The 23,650-nt window shown below is 38.0% G+C and overlaps 1 long non-coding RNA gene across 1 annotated transcript; it reads right to left on the reverse strand.

The window, feature by feature from the left end:
- Positions 1 to 1,171: 1,171 nt before the first annotated feature.
- On the reverse strand, positions 1,172 to 23,587 carry LOC149786928 (uncharacterized). The gene is made up of 5 exons (XR_016425231.1): positions 22,696 to 23,587; positions 22,063 to 22,184; positions 11,218 to 11,332; positions 1,735 to 1,841; positions 1,172 to 1,282 (listed from the first exon to the last, which is right to left on the reverse strand). It is a non-coding gene; the product is annotated as an uncharacterized LOC149786928 (long non-coding RNA).
- Between the last annotated feature and the right edge of the window lie 63 nt (positions 23,588 to 23,650).

Genomic DNA, 23,650 nt, shown 5'->3' on the forward strand with positions numbered 1-23,650 from the left:
AAGCTTCAGGTGCAAGTTTTTGTGCATCTCCATGCCCTTGCATAAAACACAGTTACACGTTTTTTTATATAGATATTTTTCAGTTGTAGACAGGAATAATAAGTATTTGCGAGTGTTTGAAATGAATGGGTTCATTATGAATTGAGTGGCACTACATTTCAAAAGCAAAATTGGATTGAAATGCAAGAACTGTAGTACGGAATTAGTGTTGGTTCTGGATCGTAGAATGGAATTGTGTGTGTGTGATTGGATTTTTAACGTAGCTTGAATAATTTTTCAGTCATATTGCTACGATGTCTGCAGTGTGGCAGTTTATAGTGATGTATAGCACTGGGGCATCATGCTGCAAACATGTAGTATGATGTTGCACCCAGTCACATTATCCTGACACCAGGCCGATCAGTCCTAACACTAACCTCTTAATGCTGAGCGTCTAGCGAGGTAGCTGTTAATACCATTTTTGTAAGTCTTTGGTATGACTTGGCTGGGGTTTGAACCCATGACCTCCCGCTTCTGAGGCGGACGCTCTAACCACTAGGACACCGGAGTGGTCAGAATGGAATTGTAACAATTACAATGGAAGCAATTTGCATTATGCTTGTTGGGGCATTCCTCACTGATGGCTGTCAGTGACATCATCATGGGAATGTGTAACAGCCACATTTTGTAAGAACAAGGTGTAGTTGGTGAACAATACAGACACTTTTCTGCCATTTCCACTGGCATCATCTCATATGATGTTATTTAAAAAAACTTCCTACAACATACTCACAACATATAAAACCTATATGCAAATCTGATGAAAGCTGCTTGTGTTTCTGAAACACATATTCCATACTGGTGGCAAGAATGTCCAAATCTACATTACAAAAATGAAAACATTACCATCCATCTAGGAGTTGCACATGTATGAAATCCTCTTGTTGGGTAGTTTTACTAACAGGCTTTACAGCAGGGCCTTCCATTAGATTTAAATGTGGCAGGTAAGTTGACAAAGTATGGTGGGGGGTTGGGGGGACCTACCCCAATGGGGATAATTCATTTTTTTTTTAAAGTAGCATGGTGTAAAGTAAAAGTAGATGGGCTGATAAGGAATCCACTGAATTTACAGACTAAAGGTTCAGACATTTGTTTTTAAGAGAAAAATGAAAGAAGGAAACAATACAACAGATATTTTAATATGACTTTAATGTTTATTTTCTAGATTTAATTAAGATTATGAATCAGAATCAGTCTCCAACTCCACTGTAAAGTTTATCTATTACTTCTTCTGCTCAGGCACCTGCAAATTAAAACAAAATTGTAATGCTTAAATAAAGTCATATCGTCTCAGCACTAGTTACATATGCAGAAGTCATGTTAATCAGCATTATAAAAATGTATGAAATTTTCTTCACTGCACTTGTGCTTCCCTTACTATCGTTAAGCCATGATACAAGATAACTTTGCACTTACTTGTCATTTCTGGCAAGTGGATGGTGCAATCAATTTGCACAAAGATGAATTTATTTCATCCAAATATTTCATGTGAATAAAAATTCCAAATGGAGGCACTTGTCCGATCAGACAAGATATATGCATATTGTAGTTAGCTGGACTCTAGCTCTGATAGTCCTGGGCAATAGGATAAGCTGATTTTGTTATCAGTTTAGAAATGCATCCGCTTTGCAAATACTATGCTTTAAAAGACGAAACTGAATCCAATATTGATGAAATAAGAGTCATTTGGATTACCTTGTTTTTTATCATTCTGCGTTGGTTGGGTGCATATTTGAGGGTCTCTGATATGGTCTCTTCCATTCCATTTGCCTTTGCTTTGCCATTAGTTTTCAAGCAGGCTTCTGCATGAGTAATACAATGTTTTAAAATAAGTTTCACAACAAAGGATGCATTGCATTTTTCTAAATGCCAGCAATAATCAATGGAATATTTTTAAAACATGTACTTTGAAATGTGTCTCAAGTTACTTTATCAATTCATTTAAAAATCTCTGGCAAGTCACATGAAAAACACAATTTAAATCAAGCCATACTTACTTATCAAAGACTTTCTCATTCACATCCTTTACCTCACACAATAAATATCAGCAACACCAACATTAAATTCACACAATCAGTACAAAACCTAGGTGTTACTCTGGACAGTACTCTCACATTGCACCAACATGTCATGAACATATGCAAGGCTGCGTATCTTGAGCTGAGACGCATCAGCTCCATTCTCAGATATCTTTCAGTTGATGCCACTAAAACACTTGTGTGTTCATTACTGCTTTCAAAACTGGACTATGGTAACTCAATTCTGTCTGGTTCATCTTAATATCTACTGCAGAGACTTCAAAAAGTTCAAAACATAGCTGCTTGGATCATACTTAGAGTACCACAATCAGAGCACACCTCCCCGCTGCTCTGTACCCAACACTGGCTATCCATTCGATCCAGAATCAAACACAACATTAGTTCTCTGTGCTACGTTTCACTGACAGACTCTAGTCCAACATACCTATCCGACCTCACCTATGTGTACACACAAGCAAGATACTTACACTCCTCTTCCGACAATCATATACTCATTATTCTCACTATGAAAACAAAGTCACATGGACAGCATTCTTTTGCATACCAGGGCCCAGCAACATGGAATGAATTGCCCACTGAACTTAGACACAAAGACGCAGTGATCCCATTCAAGAGTGCTCTCAAAACTACTTATTCTGACTACAAAAACAAACTTAATGACTTAATAATGTTAACTACCTTAAATATTCTCAGCATGTTTTTTATGTTTTCTAATTTCATGGTGTTTGTTTTTGTAATCATATCATTGTGTATGTTTTTATGTTGTCTAATGTTGCAAAGCGCTTAGAGCTTCTAAAGATTAGGCGCTATACAAAGTCCTCATTATTATTATTATTATATTTAGCTTGGATGAATATTTTTTAAATCAGTGGCCATAACTAAAAAATGGGATTTTGTTTTATGATCATAAAAGTATGTTGGACACCATCCATGATGTACAATGCTGTCTGACATTTCTATGCACCTAAGGTTTCCATCTCAAATATTAAAGCAAAATGCATACCGAATTTGACAGATTGATGAAAATAAAAAAAAAGCAATGCTTACCATTTGAAAAGAGGCAATTGTCACTAGAATATTCTATTCAAAATGATATTAATTTTGGACACAGGGGATACCACCCCCATGTTTTCCTGACTCGTGATATGTCGGCCTATTCTGTGCACAGCTTTAAAAGATGTAATGTTTATCCATCGAGCTATAGAAATGAAATACATTTACTGTAGACTGTTTCTGTCAGCAGTTAAGTTGAGTAATTAGGTCAGGTTTATAGCTAGTTTACAAAATTCAATGTAGAATGCCAATAAATGACAAGATGTATTTTTGCAAACTAAAGTGATCTTGAAAAAAGATTAGTAAAGTTTAACATTTTATAAAAAATAAGCTATTATGTGGAAAAGAAACAACAATGAAATAGGATGCAATGTGTTTACGTCTAGTTTTGGAAGGTACCGTCTCTAAGGTACCGTCATAATTGTACCGTAGTTTAATGGGTGGAAAGGCCATTGAAAGGTAAGGGCAGTGCGGAGACCATCGAGTATGTTCCAGAATAGCTGAATCTTTGTAGATACATAGATCCATTCGTAACTTCAGTCCGCAAGCGAAACACTGTACTTCGTATCCCAATCCTGACTCGGGTCCGAAGTAGACAAATCCTGTTCTAGCTAAAACATACGAAGAAGGTAATCCTTCCCTATCCGTAGGCCATTTTTGAAACATGTCCAATCGACGGGCACAATCACAATAGTCAGGTAAGAAGACTGGAAAATGGTAGGGTTTGAACTTGGAGTTCTCACTGGATTTCTCACTCGATTCTTGCTGCGGCGAAGTCATCCTTCTGGTGGGTGGCTATCCTCTTACAACCAATGTTTTATACCGACATGTCCATACGGCAAAGTAAAGTGGGTGGGAAGCCGCACTCGCTTCTGCTACACGATTTGATAGACTTTTTCCAAGGGTCGACTGACGATGTGGTGTGTGGGTAAACGTACAATCTTGTTGGGTTGATAGGTGGTCACTATCTCTAGACTGCAAGGCTTCTTTCAATATGCCAAAGTTGACCACTCGACTGGTACGATAATTCAGAGTAAGTCCTTTCACTTTACACTTCGTGTGCACTTCTCCTTGTTTGGCCCAGTATTCGTAGCCGTAATTTTTGGGACCACCACTAACGAAACTTAGAATCTTGTCATCGGGGTGCTTGTCTGTCCAGGCTCCTAAACGGTCTCCTTCGATGTCAGGGTGCTGTTGACTCGGGTGATCGATATAAATGCAACTGTCCATGTCAAAGTACAAGACACGTTCCCCTAACAGTTCTAAAGCTTCGTACAATTTTAAGCGAGCATGAGCTGTCATGTAAGCTGCAATGATGACATTTCCAAAGGGGTCATCTTCTACAAAGTTCAGATCTTCTTCGTAATTCACCAAGATCAAATCCTCACGAACGACGTCCACGTGTTTCATGAATTTGGCTTTGTCGTGAATCATCTGAAAGTAGCGGGAAGGTTCGGTCAAATACTCCGTCTTGGGTAAACACGGTCATTGTGCCATTTTACCCCACAAGCAATTTAACATCACTTTGGCAAACGATCGCCTGCCTTCGTTTTTCTCAATGTGATCTGAAGTAATGCCTTCTTGTGCCCAGAATTTCTCTCTGAATGTCTTTTGGTCTTCGGGAGTGTGACACCAGGACAGATAGCCACTGGCTTCTTGCTCAGTTTCAAAAAGGCATCCACGTAGTCTGCGAAAATGCCTTTCTGCGTGGGGTCACCCTTGTGGAATTATTGTGTCTTGGGAAAGTGGCAAATTTCGTACACTTCTAACAGTTGGTATCCCATGTTCAGAGCTTTGAACAATTCTACGCTGACCCATGTCCCCGTCAAGGCCCGTTCTTCCTGGGTGTGATGACAAGGTTGATCTTGGTTGCACGTTTCAGCACAAGTACGGCACAAAGGAAACATAAGTTTGCTTTGGCAATGGCGAGGTAAGACGGGATGGTATAGGTTCGTGGGAGGCAAAACTTTGCACTTGATCAAGCCTTCGTATTGTCGAATGTTTCTTAGGTCGATGTGTTCGGTGAACAATTGTGGGTGCCCTGCAGGAAAGCAACAATATTTGCACACGTAGGGATACAGTGAACACACGTCCAAGTATATGATTTCTTCTCCTTTCTCTTCATCAGCTTGGTACAGCAAACAGGTGGCATTGGTCCTTCCTCCGTACAAACTATTACTTGGGTTCAGGGGGTCCATGAACTGGTAACTTTCCATGAGGCGTTTAAACTCGGGATCGGTGTTCAAACGGTGATTGTATTTGTGTTCCCACATTTCCACCACTTGGTATCCTTCCTGTTCTAACTTTAGGCGTGGCTGACAAATGGCCTGGTACAAGTCTTCCATGGTTCGTTGTAAGAACTGATTTTTAGTGCCGCGGTCAGGGTAACAGACGGGACATCCGTGAAATAAGCAACCGTTAAACTCGTACATGATCTTGGGGTTTTCTAAGTCCCAGCCATTGACCGAATGCATTCCGATGATCTTTCGCCCTGTCCGTTGCGGGCATGCTGAATCCATTTGTCTTCCTTGTCGCACAAGTAATGCAACCAGCATGGGGCTTTGACCGAGTATTGACGTTTGACATAGTTGGTCGTTTGAGGACTGATGACAGCCACAGTGTTTTCAAGCATGAATCGTTGTCGGTAGACTAAGGAACACGCTTTGGCAATGGTGCAAGCCTCTTTTAAATGATCAACCCCTCCGTGTTCCATGAACAGTTCTCGAAATTTTCCACAGCATCGCCGTAAAATGTCCATGTCGGAACGACGATACTTTAGCATTTCTTCCTGAAAGTCGAAAGGGTCGGAGGCGTGAGCCTGGTACCAAGCGTAGAAAGTTTCTCGTTCGGTACGCATGTTGTCAGGGTCGTAATAGTGAGCCTGAGGCAAATGGGGTAGAACGGCGTGTTGATTGGCTTCTGTATTGAAAAAGTGTGGAAAGTACCCTTTAGCCATTTCTGTCATTCCAAACATTTTAGGCATTCGACTCAAAGGCATGGCTAAGTAGCTCATCGAATCTTTAAACTGCACTTGTCCCACTTGCATGAAAATGATTTTGGCTCCGTTCAAAGTGATTTTAGGACGCTCGATGCCACGTTCCATATAACATCTCAAAAGAAACTGTCCATCATATCCGGAGAAATTGTGAGCCATCACCGTGGCATGACAATGACAATCTCCATAATAATGTTCGATGTCCTCTTGGCTCCACGTCTTGTCGATGGGGTCTAAGACCCATTGTGTGAAATCGGCTAGTGTGTTCGGTCCTTGAAAGATTTTTTCACGCCCTCCAGGAATCTTACTGCAGTGAGGGCAATAACTCAAGATAGGTTCTTGAATCACTTCTCGCACGCTCGATGAGCCACGCAGAAATTAGGAATGTGAATACTGATCTCTTGCATGCATTTGAAATCGAAAAAGATGAAATTGCCTTTCTTCTTCTTGTGACCATCCTCTTTCTCTGGTTGGGATTGGTATTTTTGTATGTAGCATTGGTGTTCCAAGTCCACAATGCAGTGACAAATGTGACATTTTTTCTTTCCTGAACATACGTGTGCCTTGGTACTGTTGATACATAGACCTTGTCCACACATTGGGCACAATCTCAGGAGTTGACAAGCACATTTCTTCTGTGAACCTTGCATCTTCAGATGTTGTTGGTAACAGGCAGGGCTGACAAATGTGCGCAGACAAGCAGGACAATGCACTGGTTCTTGCCCTTCGCTCAGACAGGGTTGAGAGGCCAAACATCCTGAGCATTTCGATCCACAATGTTTGTGTTGCTCTCGATTATTATAACCATCATAAGTCACATTTCTCACAGTAATATTTGTATCCCAGGAATCCAGTGATAGTGGTAATGGTATCGAAATGGTCATCATGATGATAGAGGTGAATGTATTTTCCATCCTTAAAGTCTTTCCCTCGAAACAACAGAGACCCGCGCACTTCTTGAGGGTGCACTTTCAAGGTGTATCGTGGAGCTAGGGCATCTTGCAATTTTTGCATCTCAGGAATGCCACAGGATGTGTCTTTGGACAGGCATGCTTGTTGTAACAGAAGTTCTGCTTCATTTCGTTGTTTGGCTCGGTTCGATTTTCGAATGTTCTCCCAGGCTCTTTTCCATTCTACCGTGTCGTTCTTGTCGGCATAGGTTCATCCCACCACGATGGCTCGGGCTAAACACATGTGGTCTTGAAAATTGTTAATTTGGACAAGACTTGTTTTGGTAATGCGAAGGTTGTTGACCAATAAGGTCTTTCTGCATTGTCCGGTCCCTTGAGGAGGAGAGACGTGGGTCATGTCCAGTGTGGCTTTTCCATCGGTGATGTCAAACTGGTCATTAGATTGTTGCACGTGTTGAATCTTGTCCATGACTTTGGAAGTGGTCAATTCTGCAGGGCTGCTAAACTCGATCCAAACAGGGGATTTCAAGCCGTCATGTTGTATGGAAAGTCTCAAGCGATCATCTTCTTTGGGTTGACATTGTCGCTTGAGTGTGGTGAGCAAAGAATCCCACATGTCGGTGATGAACCCTTTTGCTTTCTCTAACAGTACTTCAGACTTGAAATCTTTAAACTTCACTGTGTATTTGTAAGCCGTAGTTCTAAATTTTCTAGAGGGATGCTTTTCCGTCTCTCGAATGTCATAGTACTTTTCAGGGTTGACTAAGGGTGGTAAACTTTGTTTAGAGGGTTTGGATTCTGGTTCACTCATGTCCTCTTCAAAATCACTGGCATGAATTTGTGCCAAGACTTCAGCCCTAGTACGAGGCGATAGATCACGTTTCTGCCTCTTACTTTCTTCTTCTTTCTTCTCAAATGAATTGGATCATTTCATCTCGATAGCAAAAGGTCAAATGACTAAAGTTTAAACACCATGGATTAATTTATAGTCATAGCAGACCAGCGTATATAAAGGGTATGTGTCTTGTCCTTTCACTATTCATTTCACTCTCAAACTGAGCACAACAATGGAAGAGACTACCAAGATTGAACATTTCATCAGAGCTTTGCGAGGGGTCATTAGAAAATTCTCTTCAGACCAGCCGAGGGACTACTCTCCTTCCTTTCAAGATAAAAGTCAAGATACTTGCTATATCTGTCAGAAGAAAGGGCATTGGTCTTCAGAGTGTCCAGACCGTCAAAAAAGAAAAAAAAGGGGTTAGAAGAGACAAAAGTCAAGATACCTGTTATTATTGTCAAGAAAAAGGACATTGGTCACCAGACTGCCCAAAAAAGAAACAAGAGGAGTCAGAAGAAGAGAGGGATTCTTCAGAGGAAGAGGAAGAAGAAGAGGAAGAAAACAGACAGGTGAAGAAAAAGAAACAGGAGAAGAAAAGAAGGGAAGAAAGTGAGGAGGAAGAGGAGGAAAAGACTATGACGGTGAAGAAATTAAAAAAACAGAGAGTGAACAATGAGACAGAATAAGTCTATGAACTTTTTAAAGTGCTCTGTTGTGAATTGTGAATTGTAAATATTTATAAAAGAATAAATTAATTATAAAAGGTAAGTGTCTTTGGGTTTTGATTTTAAAATAAGAACCTACACTCACGCACACTCATACACAGACAGGTACTATTGGGTAAAATGTTTTTTTTTAGTTATTGGCAATTGAAAGCCTATCTCTTTTCGAGAGACGTGGATGGCCCTGAAAAGGGCCTTTTTTGGTGTAAGGGGTGAGTTTAAACAATCAACTTTAACTGTCTTAAGCCTTTGCCATGGCCAAGGCCTACTTCTGGACTGCGTACTGTTGATGATGATTTCGTTGAAATCACTAAGGATGGTGCAGTAGGCGTAGTCACAGGGTTGGAGTGTTTAGCTTGGGAAGGTCGTATTCTCTTCGGCCGTAACAAAGAAGTCTGATACATCTGTTTCAGACTTCTTAACTAAAATGTCTAACAGTACCGTGACCGTTTGATTTTGACACCCTTGTTTCTTTGCTGCTGCGTCTTCTTCTTCTTGTTTTTTTCTTACCTCTTCTTCTTGCTGCTGTTGCTGTAGGAGAAAAGCTTGTTCCGCTTCCTTTTGCTGTTGTATAAATTTCTCCAATTCTTCTTTCTGTCTCTGTCTAAAATTTTCCATGTGCGGTAATGAAGGAGAAGGTGACGAAGGTTCAGGAACAAATTCTTGCAAGGTAAAAAAATCCACAAAATCCCAATTCACCTCTTCTGAAAGTAAGTCTGGGTTCCCTTGGGTAGTCTCCACCATCAGTGCACCCAAACTGATCGTTTTCTGAGTTTCCGTCATGTTGAAAAACTGTCGCTTAGATTGACTACGCACAGGCGCTAGCGAATCTATATAGACTATGTGACGTCACAGACTGCTCTCTTCGGATTGGACGTGGGCTGACTGAATTTTGTAACGCGTGTTTGGATTGGTCAACAAACTCAATCCGTTTCAATCCTTCCTCCCCCTATAAATAAGTACAGTTCACTGCATTCCTTCACCTGTTACTCAGCACCCCAACATGTGGACCGATGTACAATCTTCAACGCTTGTGTCTTCGATGATGTTCCGGACGGACATATCAATGTATGTCTGATCCAACTGGACAGTTATCCACAGGACAGACACCAGCCTGTGGATGCGAAGAATCTTATGTGGAGCATCAAGGATGCCTCAAAAGAGTCTTAATCTATGGTCCTGCAGTCAGGCACAGCCTAAGGTCAAGAAGAAGATGTCACAGATGCCCTTTATGTTAAGGGTATATTAACATAAAACCAAAGGCCCTTTTCAGGGCCATTCCTATCTCTCGAAAAGATCTTGACTTTCAATTGCCTACCCCTTTTTTTATTTTTTTGTTTAAAAAAATAATAAAAAAATAGAGACCCCTCCCTGTTTCAATTTTCGCCTGTTCCATTTTCATAGACCCATCAGGTCGGGACCTTATTAAAATAGGGTCCCGACCCTGTTCCATTTCCCCTAGTCCCAAGACAGTCCCACGATTTATTCCCCATGTTCAATTTCCCTTGTCCCTAGAGTGAATAGTTTTTTTTCTTTCTCCCATGTTAAATTCCCCTTGTCCCTAGAATGGATATTTTTTTTTTTCTCCCATGTTAAATTACATAGTCCCCAGAGTGGATATACCCTTTTTAACATGGAAGTTCCCTAGTCCCTAGACCGTCCCTATTCACTACTACCATTGTCATTACCAGCCTGAAACCAAATTTAATGCCATTTGTATAAATTCATTTCAAATAAATATTATGATATAGTTGAAGTGTAAAGTCAAGCAAGTATTCTGTTTGCAGATTTTACATTTTAGATATTATAGTAAAGTCATATTTTCTCTTGTTTAGTAAACTTTATTGCAACTGGTTCCAAAATAGTAAATCTTATTTAATGTTCATTCACCAGAATAGGTATTAATACAATCCCGAATTAACTGTATGGTACTAAAATATACCCTGATCTTGTGTGAGATTGTAATATACAGAACTATACCTCAAGACAACAATAATATATTGAATTTATATTGTATCAAGACTGTCATGGTTATGAACTCCAACTTTATTCAGGTTTTTTCATAATAAATGATCATCTTGTGCTATGGTTGAAAAGAAATCAAAGTTCAGTTTAACTCCATTCTCTCCACATTTGTAAGTTGTTAAGAGGCATACTCATCCTCAGTGTTATAGTAAAATGTAATCTTATTTGGATCAATCTTGGTGGTGTAATATATGAATGGAGAAAGAATATTATCATCCAGATTAAAATATGTTTTATTCAGACTCTACTAAAATTTTTAGTTGGATATGGGTTACGGAGCCTGATGTGTACGAACAAAGCAATGTGTACCATGACCTTTTTAATTTAACATTTTAAACTCCTGCAGAAGAAAGAGATTTTTTAGATCCATTAATCTGTATTAACAAAAACATTTCTTCAGTATGATTTTCAATTACTTAGTATTGACAAAACTCATATTTTAAAGTTGTTGTTTTTTTGTGTTTGGTTTGGCCTTTTATGGTAAACCAACACAAGTAAGTTATTTAGTGCCAAGGCACTTTAAGTATAGTGCCTTGCCCAAGGACACACCATGGTAGCTAACCCAGGTTGGTCTGATGGTAGAATTTGAACCTACCTTATTTCACAGGTCCAGAAAGCTAACCACTGAGCCACTACAGCTCCCCATCTTATAGTGGAATGCTGGTATACTTTATGATCAAGAAGGATAGGTTGGGGTATGCATGTTGCATCTGAAAAAAGTGATGGAATTTTTGTTTACATAATATTTTAGTCATACAATATGAATCATTTTCTATAGATTTAAGATGTATCAGATCAAGTTAAGAAAAATCATATATTCTGTTTCCTGGGAATGTACTAAAATTCACAGTTATTGTTTGATTTTTTGGTAGTAAGCTTACTTGGTATTTTTTTCTTTTTAACTTGAATACCTAATTTGTTAACATCCTATTCTAAATCTTCAGAGTTCTGTCTATTAAGTGACAACTGTTGATACATGTAGGGAAGTTTTTGTTTATATCTTTTGATTTTTGTGATTCTGGAAGTTGCAGTATTTGTTGTTGTATTATAACCATTTCAGTAATTTAATGAATGCAGAGTATACTGCTCTATAAATGAAATTTAAGTGAAAATAATGTAAAAGTATGTTTCACTGCAAATATAAATTGTTTAAAATAATATATCATTTATCATATGACTATTCAATTGTGGTAACTAGTATTCCATCCAATATCTATATATTAAAATATGTCTTTTCATACAGCTGGTGATCATTTAGATACAAGTCCAATTGAACATAATCAAATTATCAATGCAGGTGTTTTTATTAGTAGTAGTATTGCAAGTATAAGTGTTAGTATTAAGATTTCATATACAGGTATGATAAGTGTATCATAATGTTTAAATGATGCTCCTTGTTACAACATAAAATATGTTCATTGAAACAAATGGTTCACTGGTAAATTGGCAGCAAAGGTCTTCACTGAATTATGTTGCATAAACTATTTTACAATAAAACATATATGATGCATCTCAATTATGATGAATGTGAGGAGGAGGATTAATAATAATGCAATTTAAGTTATCTTCATAACATAAGTTCTAGCAGATGTGTAATTTTTATGTGGTTCATCATCAGTTTGAAACTGGTCTGTGATTTCTGGATCTGGACATACCTGGTCCCCTGCTGTTGTGCTGCTATGGTCTTTACAGTTCATTAGGATATCAGTTACACTTGGTTTACATTTAGAACCCCATGGGATGGAATGCCCAGTTTGAAACTGAGAGAATGGTTAATTATCCATAATATAACTCCTGCAGTTATTATTAGGTTTGATATCAAGGTCTTTCTTTAAAAGCTTTTCAACTCAGGTTCTGTTCTACCATACAGATAAATAAAGTCAAATTCAAGGCTTTCAGATTTGTCCAGTTTGTTTCATGTGTTGCGGCAGACAGACTGTATATTGCCACTGTACCATATAAATATCAGTGCTTAGTCTGCTCTCAGTTGCTGTGGTTTGATTAGTTACAAGTGTCATCACATGTGACTAATTATTGACCAATGTAATGAAACTTGTATAATTAGAAGGCTGTATTTAAAAACTCTAAAGATCTTAAAAAGAAAATTGGATCGGGGTAAGTAAAACCTTTTACTTTGACCATTTGGCTAGAAAATAATTTTCAATAAGTTTAAATTGGATAATAGTAATATAATAATTAATTACACAAATCAGAATAAAAGCTATTTGCATATCCCCTTACAGCTGTTGCTTTTTCATAGTACTAAGTAGAATAAAGTATAGTTAAGACAGATAGCTTTAAGCTAGAATTAAACTCAAATAAATTGCAAGAAATCAAAACAAACCCAGGATTAAAACTAAAGAAATATCCCGTCATATATACCTTACATCAAATAAAGAAACTCAAGATGGATAACAACAAAATTAATGTCACATCATCAAATAGTTATCTCAGCTGCCTGGTCAACCTAAAGGCAGATAAACTAAGGCAAACTTACTCCGAAGCAGTCTCATCCCCCCTAAGAGAAAAACGACAGATACAGTTCTTAACACCAATTTTTAACTCGACCCCAACTGACTCGATGAGTAGACTCTACCTGTCACCAAGCGTAAACGAGAATGTGGACAATCTACCGAGTAACCGCAAAACTACATCCGACATGAGTACCCAAACTGAGGAACAATACTCAACAAGCACAAAAACAACCCAGACCACGCTGGTTAAAAACACTAGCAGCCAGGGGACTCAAACTGAGAACCTACTAGATGAAACAGAACGCCCTCACCCTACCACAAATAAAGCAGTCACACACGACTCAACAAAAGGTAAGAATAATAGGAAAACCAAATCCCAAATACCAGTTAGAAAGAATAAGGAACACACTAACTGTCAGAATACAAGACCCAGCAAGCCGGTTATGGACAACGAAACAAAGTCAGCTAAAGAGACAAACACCAGGGGAAAAAAGACCAGTCTGCAAAATATCCAAAACAAGAAACACCCCGCTGAACTGACTCTCATCGTCAAGGGAGTAAATTCCAAAATAACGAAGTTAGCCTTTAAAACCATAGCATGGCAATTGAACAAACATCACCAAGGAGAATTTACGCTTAAAAGCACTAGAGACGACTTGCTGATAATCAAATGCACCACTGAACAACAGATTGCCAAATATATGGAAATTGAAAGAATAGACCAAATAAATGTTCAGGTCACTAGACACAACAGAACAAAACAACACATAGACCCAAACCCCCCAAAAACACACAACAAAGGAGTCATATACGTATCAACTCAAAATAAAACCAATGAAATAGTTGACTACATAAGGAGTAAAGGACAGGAAGTAGAGAAAGCAATCCGCCTAAAAACAAGAAGGGGAAAGGATAGCACTGCAGTGGTACTCTTTTTTAAGGGGGCCACCCCAGAAACTATCAAAATAGCCGAAAAACTCGAGGCTAAAAAAATTTTTGCTTTCAAAAACAAACCACGGTTCTGTGGCAACTGCAAAAATTGGGGGCATTACTCTAAGAGTTGCGGAAACCTATTCCGGTGCAATCAATGTGGTCTTCACCACCCAGACCGGAAAACATGTAGCGCCACCAATCAGCACTGCGCTAACTGTAGTGGTAACCACAAACCAAACCACGCAGAATGCCCCAGGGCTCTTAGAGAAGCCCTAATAGTCGAATATATGATCTCCCATGGGGTAAACTATAAGCAGGCCAAAACAAAAATCAGGATACCAAAAACAAAATAAATAGGTAGCACCCTCACTGGTAGGAAACACGCATAAAACGAAAACAACAGTAAATTAAACAAACTATTAAGACTTTTTGCACTAGAGATGGATTCCAGAGCAGAAATCAAAATATGGCAATGGAATGCACGCGGCCTTAGGGCCCACGCTGACCAACTAAATAACAAAATACTTGAACAGGAAAGAAAACCAGATGTTATATGCATACAGGAAACCCACCTAAATGATACCTCACGTATCCCAAACATCATAGGCTACAACACCAAATACCTAAAGCATCGATCCCCCACAGCAAGAGGAGGGGGGTTAGCAACCTTTGTTAGAGATGGAATTACATCAGAAATGCATAAATTAACAGATAGTAGACCGCCCAATGACTTCGAAATACAGATAGTCAAAATAACCGCTCAAACTAAGCAGGTACTAATCGTTAACCTCTATGAAACAAATGAGCAGCGCAATTTAAGTGCAGACGAAACAATCAAAATGATTAAAGACTGTGGAGAATGGGTGGTAATATGCGGGGACTTCAATGCGCACAATGAACTATGGGGGAGTCAAAAGACGGACATTAAAGGAAAAATTGTAGAAAAATGGGCACAAAAATGCAACTTAGTTTTTCTAAACAACGGAATGCACACCCGGATAGATGACAGAACAGGCCACACATCAGCAATAGACCTATCTCTATGCACACCAAGATTAACAGGCATTTCTGATTGGCAAGTTGATGAAAGCGACCCTATGGGAAGTGACCATTACCTTATAAATATAGAAATACAAATTAGAATACCTCAAAATAAAGCGTCCTTCACACCAAGATGGAAATACGAACAGGCCAACTGGATTAGGTTCAAACAGATAGGTGACTCAATCGACCCAGAAACCATATATCACCGGGACATTGACACCTTTAATGACAAATTAATAGAAACCATTAACACAATGGCCCAAGAAACAATTCCTAAAACTAAAGGAGTAGCACCCAAACCCACGGTGCCCTGGTGGAATAATGAATGTAAAATAGCAATTAAAGAGAAAAAAAGAGCTCTAAACAAATTCAAAAGAACTAAAAATAATAGGGACTTTAACTACTACAAGGAAAAGGAAAAAACTGCCAAACAAACTATTATGATAGCTAAACAAAACTCATGGAGAGAATTCTGCTCAAAACTAGATATTAACACAAAATCGAAGGAGGTGTGGCAAAGAATTAAAAAAATGAGAGGCAAAACTAAATCAATAACCCCCAACATACCTGGACAAAACAACAAACATAAGGCAGAATTATTCGCAAACTATTTCGCCAACATGTGTAGCAATACCAACTTAGAGGATAAGTTTAAAAATCATAAAAGGCAATTTGAGGAAAGCAACTCTGACAACATAAAGGAAGCAGGAAATAATGACGGCCCACTAAACCTTCCGTTTACAGAAGCCGAATGGAGAAAGGCCCTTGCCGGCAAAAAGACCACATCCCCCGGGGAGGATACTTTGGGGTATGAAATGTACAAGAACCTACCCAAAAAACTTGTCACAATTGCACTTAACCTCATTAATAAAATATGGGAAACCGGTACCATACCTATAAGATGGAAAAAGGCAGTAGTGGTCCCGATTCTTAAGCCTGGAAAACCCTCAAGCGATATAAAATCATACAGGCCCATATCACTAACAGACAATATATGTAAAATAATGGAAACTATGGTAAACAACAGGCTGAAATACCATTTAGAAAGCAAAGGACTACTAGCTAATACACAGAGCGGGTTTCGCAACTACCGAAGCACAATAGACCAACTCATGAGACTAGAAACCGCTGTCAAATTAGCATCTAGAGAAAAATTTTAAAAATCCAGATATGTTACAGCCATCTTCTTAGACATGGAAAAAGCATATGATCTAATGTGGACTAAGGGACTGATAAGTAAACTTAAACCATACGGAATAACTGGCAATATATACAAATTTATTGCTAACTTCCTAACCGATAGAAAGATACAAGTCAGACTAGGACAAGACTACTCCGAACGATACAAACTGGAAAATGGCACGCCACAATGAAGCGTAATCAGCCCAACTTTATTTAATATAATGATAAACGACCTGGAAACAGCGGTAAAACCCAACCACCTTGACTTATCCCAATTCGCCGATGACAGCGCCGTATGGAAAACTGGCAACCCAGCCAGCAGAGAAACGACCAAGCACTTACAAAAAGGACTAAACGATATAGGAAATTGGACAGATAAATGGGGATTTAAATTGTCACCTCTAAAAACAGTAGGCATAGTTTTCAATCCGGGAGGTGGCCACCCCCCACCCACTCCAAACTTAACCCTAAAGGGGGTACCCATCAAATTCGAAAAACAAGCGACACTCCTAGGTATGGTATTCGACCACGAACTCACGTGGGCAGCTCATATCCAAGAACTCGTAACGAAGTGCAAACGAGACATCAACCTCCACAGAAACCTCAGAGGGGTGAATTGGGGGGTTGATCAAAAAACACTCGTTACCCTATATAGAGCACTTATAAGAGCAAAATTGGACTACGGTTGCCAGGTATATGGAGCGGCGAACGCCACGTTACTAAAGAAACTAGACACAGTTCAATCAAAAGCGCTAAGGGTATGCACCGGCGTCCTAAATGGTACCCCCACACAAGATATCTTAATAATAGTAGGAGAACCCCCGCTAGACCTAAGGCGGAAGGAATTGATGCTGCAATACTCGACTCGAATATCAATACACCAACCCAACCACCTCACGCTACAAGCCCTCTTAGCATGCGACAAACCATTCGATACAAAAGGAAAAAATAAAAAAATACCTAGTGGGAAAATAATTATAGAATTAAAAAGGAAATTTCAAATCGCAAATATCAACCCAGAAAAAATAAGGTACTACCCAGACCCCCCGTGGACCTGTCCCACACCACAAATAGATCTTAGCTTATGTAAACTAGGACAAAAACAAAATGACCCGATAGGACTAAGAGCATCAATACTAACGTACATTGACAACAAATACGAGACATACACGCAAATCTTCGCAGATGGATCAAAAACCAAAAATCCAAATAAAACTGCAGCAGGGATAGTGATCCCAAAATTAGATGTCGCCGTTGGAAAAAGACTCCCAGACCAATGCGCTATATACACGGTAGAATTCATGGCAATACTAATGGCATTAACATACGTCAAAACATACCCCACAACTAAGGCAGTCATTCTAAGCGACTCTTACAGTGTACTACAATCGTTAGCAACAGACCAATCCAAGAGCAGACCTAATATGATTAATCATGCAAGATCGCTACTTAAAGAGATTGAAAAAAACAACAAACACGTTGAATTCGTATGGATACCCTCTCACATCCATAATCCCAGGCAATGACAAAGCAGATGCAGAAGCAAAAAACGCCACAAACGAACCAAAAGCCCAAAATATAGCATACAGCGTCACTGAAATCAATAACATGGGACAAGATCAATGACATGTGGCAAGAGCTATAGGAAAAATCGGATGCAAACAGTCTAATACACACAATGATGAAAAAAGTAAGTAGAAAAGTCGAAAGTCCGACCTTCAAAAATCCATACGATATAACAATAATAAATAGAATAAGAACAGGTAAAACACTATTGGCAGGATGCGCAGGGAAACACATAAAAAGGGGACCAACCGAAAACTGCCCCTACTGCCCAACTCCAGAAACAATCGCACACTTAATAAATATATGCCCCAAATACAACCAGGAAAGGGCCGAACTAAAATCTCAACAGGAACAAATAGGAGAACGGTGGACATACCCGGAGTTACTTGTGGCAAAAAACAATAACATAGGAATGACCTATAATAACATCATGACATTCATTAACAAAATAGGCAAAAGGGGACAAATCTAAACCGAATGAAGGGTTGGGTATAAAGAGAGACCATGTAAAGAAATTAAAACCAATAAACCTAAAAGATCGAACCAAAAAAGAAAAAAACCAATCAAAATATTACAAATCACTGTTTGGGAATTGTGACGGCCGGCTCGGGCTAGTGGGTTCACAGACTGACACCGCCGCTCATAACCCGAACAATAAAAACCAGATAAGGACGAATATTACAAAATCACTGTTTTGGAATTATAATGGCATGCTAGGCCCCGTAGGTTCAAAAAAAAAAAAAAAAAAAGAAAAAAAGGAAAAAAAAAAACAAAAAAAAACAAAAAACAAAAAAAAAAATATTAAAAAGTAAATCAAAGACCAGTCAAAATATTACAAATCACTGTTTGGGAATTGTGACAGCCGGCTCGGTATCGTGGGTTCACAGACTGGCACAGCCGATCATAACCTGAACAATAAAAACCAGATAAGGACAAAATATTACAAAATCACTGTTTCGGAATTATAACGGCATGCTAGGTCCCGTAGGATCAAAAAAAAATAAAAAAAATATAAAAAAATAAAAATAAAAAAAATATACATTAAAATAAATCACAAATAGCTAAGCTAAACAAAAATAACAGGTAAATAGCCAAGTGGTCAAAGCGAAGGGAAACAAAGGCAATCAAACCACCTCCCTCGAAGAAAACATCTCACGGCGAACATGGCAGTATCAAAAGGACGAGAAGACCAAAATAGAAACGGACACGGGATAAGGCAGAAAGAGCTGAAATAAAGAAGAGCAGGAAAAGGCACAGGATGAAGTTAAACGTCCTAAGGCAGTAAAAGAAGAAAGAACAGGACACTTGCAGACCTTGGGGAATGAAGGCAGAAACAATGAAAAGAGTATGCCTCAAATAATCAAACCACCCCCACCCCCCAGTATGAAAAGAATTGCCTTCCCGAAATCAAACAAAAGAAATAAGGCCACCCCCCCCCCACATCTACTTATAAGTGTGAATGAGAAAGTGAGCGTGAATGTGTGTTGTCGGGATATGTGGGAAAAGCAGAAAAACGAACAAAAATGTCTATAGCCATCACACAAATATAGCATACACACTCCCTACCCACCTTTTTTTTCTTTTCTTTTCTTTTTTTTTTTCTTTTTTACAAACAAATTTTACCACATAGGGCTTTCATTCTGACCCACGAAAGCCCTCTTTTGACCAACAACTTACTGGCCCTGAAACACACTGATTGGTTTAAAGCCACACGTACGAAATACTTAACCAAATTGAGATCTCCAAAACAAAATAAAGGGCTACTAAAAGCCTACTAGATGTGAAAAAATTTTCGGAAAATTCAAGTACGCAAAGTACACAAAATTTAATAGACCTTACAAAAGATAGGAAAATTCACAACTCAGGAATATCTGAAGCGTATGTGACAATCACATGTTTGGCAAGATAGTACAGGAATAGCCCAATAAATATAGGGAACTGGGCATTGATTGCAACGAAAATTTCATAATACTGCTGCTGGTGTGCTTCGGTTACTGCCTGAAATGAGAGAGGAAGGAGATGCAGGATGCAGAAACAGACCACCAACGGAGTACAACGATGGAGAAGGTTGCAGCGATGAGAGCCTGGGCGGGACCTTTTGGGGCACCTGGGCTTCGGCTTGCTTGCTTGGGGGCATTGTATAAGTTAATCGCTAAATTCAAAAAGTACACAAACGTGTACAAACTAAACAGTCGCACATACCGAAAGGTGCACGTGACTTTAATCCAATGAATGAATGAAATGTGTGCTAGAGGGTAGGGTTAGCAGTTATACTCCCAATTATGTTTGTGATGAGCAAAAGCAGCTGCACAAATTTGAGCTTTTAGTTTGGTTCTGGTAGGGTCAAAGGATGCAGGTACATTTTACATTCATTTTTTACTAGAAATAGCTATTTTCAATATTTTTCTGTGACAAGGCAACTAAAAGAATCAGTATGTGCCTTATGCATGAATAAAGTTCACTAGTACTATAACAAATTAGCATACTTTTCATCACCCCTCTACCATCAAGATTTTTTTATATTTACCTCTGTAGCAGACACAAATAAAAGTCGGCAGCTCATTTGCAGACTAAGTTACGCATATGATCTCCAATGCTCATCTAACTGTGACAGGCAGTCACCAACAAGCCAACCTATTTCCATGCCTAACTCAAAGTAAATCTGAACCACATTATAGATTTAGCTTATGTGTAAATTTATAAATGCTAGGCTTGTGATAATTAGGTTCATGCCTTCTACCTTAAAAATTAGAGGGATGTCAAAATACGAAACTATCCAGTGAGACCTATGATGTTAATTTTAATCCCTATGGGATTTGTGACATAAAAAACCCAAATGCTTTATGTATTAAAAGGTAACTAATGGGGGCAGGATCTGCAGTGAATCAATGGTTAGTATGCTAGACTCCTGATAAAAATGTTTGTGTTAAAATCCTGTTATCAAGTCAACCAGGTTACCTACTGCAATGTACCCTTGCCTTACTCCAATTCCCTCAGTACTCAGTAAACAACTAGTGTTGCTGTACATAACAAAACCAGTCCATATTGATTTTACATATTTTACTAAATCCTGACAAAAATAATTCTCTAAATAAAGAATGATTAATATGTGATGGTCTCACATGTAATCAAACTCTTCCAAGCTTTTAATGATATGAACCGATTTATCAATGTTTATCAAATTTGCATGAAAAACTATTTCTTATTTGTCATCAAATATGTTCAATGTTTTGATCATATAAGCATTTCTGCTACATTAGATCAAAATAATCTTTTTGTCAGAAATAGAGCCCTTATAGTATTTGCAAGGTCAACCAATCAGATGCAGAATTTGAGTTTAATATGAATGAATATTTTTTTTACAAAATTGCTCTTTTGCTATATCTTGATGAGATAAATCTATTCACCAAGTCTGATGAAATTAATGAGAAATAGTTTTAAGAGCAGTAGCAAGAATGGCTAGTGAGATGTAGAACCACCACATTATATGCATAGATTTTGCTTATAGCCTCAGACATACAAGCAAATAATTAAACAAGTCAGATCTAAATTGGATCATAAACACTGTTGTGCAAATCATAAGAAACTCTGCCAATCAGATGCAAGGTCACTTCACTACCATACCTTTATCACACTCATAATAAGCATCATTGTGAAACTTGACTCTATAAGCCCAATGGCCAAGCATGATCAAACTTGAATCAGCAGTAGTGGTTATAACCTCATGTATTTGTATGCATCTTCACTTCTTCAATCTAGATCTCATTTATATAAGCATGTATTCTACGTTTAGTAAAAACTGCACTACATGTATAAATATTGCATGCGGTGGTAACATACTCAGATGAAAGATCACCTTATTATTATTAATGGTTAACACTCATCAAACTTCAAGGACAACTTAATGATTTTAGCCTATATTGTGGAAGTATGGCTTTTAGGCTGGTTAAAAAACTCAACTAATCTTATACATGATCACATGTATATACTTGGATTTTGCTCATTATTAGATTTATCCAAGATGTTGATTTAAGCCCAAAACCAAGTTTTATATAAACAAATTGATCAGAACTATGGACTCCAAAGTAGCTAATTTCTTACTGTTGAAAGACAGAAGGGGATGTGAAATAAATAACACACTCTGGACCATTACATAAACCCACTTAGCCTTTTGACCAGTTGAGATAAAATATCAACAATAATGTTAAATAAGATTGATAAATTATGTTTTCTCACATTACCTCTAGCCCTTTTCAACATGGATGGTATTTTTCTTCCACATATGTCAGCTCTTAATTAGTGGCCCTTTCCCATCATGAATGTTGTAGGTGAAACTCTCAGAATTAGGCTTTTTAATTTATATCTGTAGAAGAAAAAAACTATTGGTCTGCATATATCAATGTTACCATTTCTGTATTAGATTAAAATACCATGTGTGTGTGTGTGTGTGTGTGTGTGTGTGTGTTAATTTTAGAATTTAAGCAAACTTGTCTCCATGTGTTTATTTTAAAACTGATGATGATAACACATAACAGGTTCAATGGATAAAATGTTATTTCTTACTTCTTACAACTGCTCATTATATCTGAATTTACATTCAATGTTTGTTTTAATTAACATATTTGGGATATTGGGCAAATTATTTATTTTGTAGTTTATCATTATATCATTTACCAGTCTTTTATCATTCAAATATGTAATATAGTACCATTACACTGACTTCATATTCTATATGATATCCCAGCAATACATATTAAGCAGATAAGTGCAAATAAAAATGTTCAGAATGTAAAATTTACTCCAAGCTCAAAGAAGATCAGCAAAAGATAATATCCAACAAATTACCAAACAAAAAGCGAAGTTAACGCAGTTACCTTTATTATGACGTCTCCAACACCAACGGTACTGTACAGCTACGTCTTCTGAGTTTTACCGTCATCTTGTCTTTCAAACCAGAATTAATTTCTTGAGCTCTTACAAAATGAAGAAACTTTTAAATACTATAATTTAAGCAGCTTCTTTACATGCCATCAGATAAATTATGGCACAGTGTTATGTCTGTCAGCAAAACGCAACTTCACATTTGGACGGCGCGCTGTGTGGGCATCGCCGACACAGCAACTGACATGAATTCTCTATTAGCAGACAATGATTCGGAATAAATCCTTCGCAAATCTAACATTCTCGATTTTTCATAGTTCCACTTTTCATTGTTGCATCTGTTTGATTGTACAATTGCTAATGATGTTCAATGAATCAACTTCAATTCATCTGCTGTCTCAAATCCCGGTTCAGTTGGTATTTTCTTCCGCGCATGATGCCGTGTAAATAAAAGATACGGTCGACATTCAAAGTGGTTTAGGTTAATTTATTATTTTTCTTTATTAAGGTCATTTGCAGAAAGTGTTTCGCTAGGGTGAGAAAAAAAAAATATAACAAAAAGAAAACTTTCTTTTCCAACGCTAATACTGTATATATTTCAATTTGTGATTGATGCTATAAATAAAAAAAAAAATGATAATAAAGCATTTTAGCCCGTGGCTTCGGCACGGCACTCGTTTTTGTGGGTTTTTTAAAATGTTGTTAGTGTTGTTTTGGGGTTGTTTTTTGTGTGTGTACCACACTAAAAAACATACCAGGTATTAGGCCTAACGTAGGAAAAGAAATTATCCTCTATTTATTACTATTCTTACTGTCAAATGACGCAAAAGTGATCAAATTGCTATTAAGATTTTGTTTTGTATAACACTTACCGCTCGTTTTCCTCGAGATAAAGCAGCCACTTCAAAATGATTATAAAATCTGTGACAGATGAAGAACGTGGTTTAA

The sequence above is a fragment of the Sinohyriopsis cumingii genome, chromosome 12 (assembly GCF_028554795.1).
Source record: "Sinohyriopsis cumingii isolate HCF-2022 chromosome 12, ASM2855479v2, whole genome shotgun sequence".
Classification (NCBI taxonomy): domain Eukaryota; kingdom Metazoa; phylum Mollusca; class Bivalvia; order Unionida; family Unionidae; genus Sinohyriopsis; species Sinohyriopsis cumingii.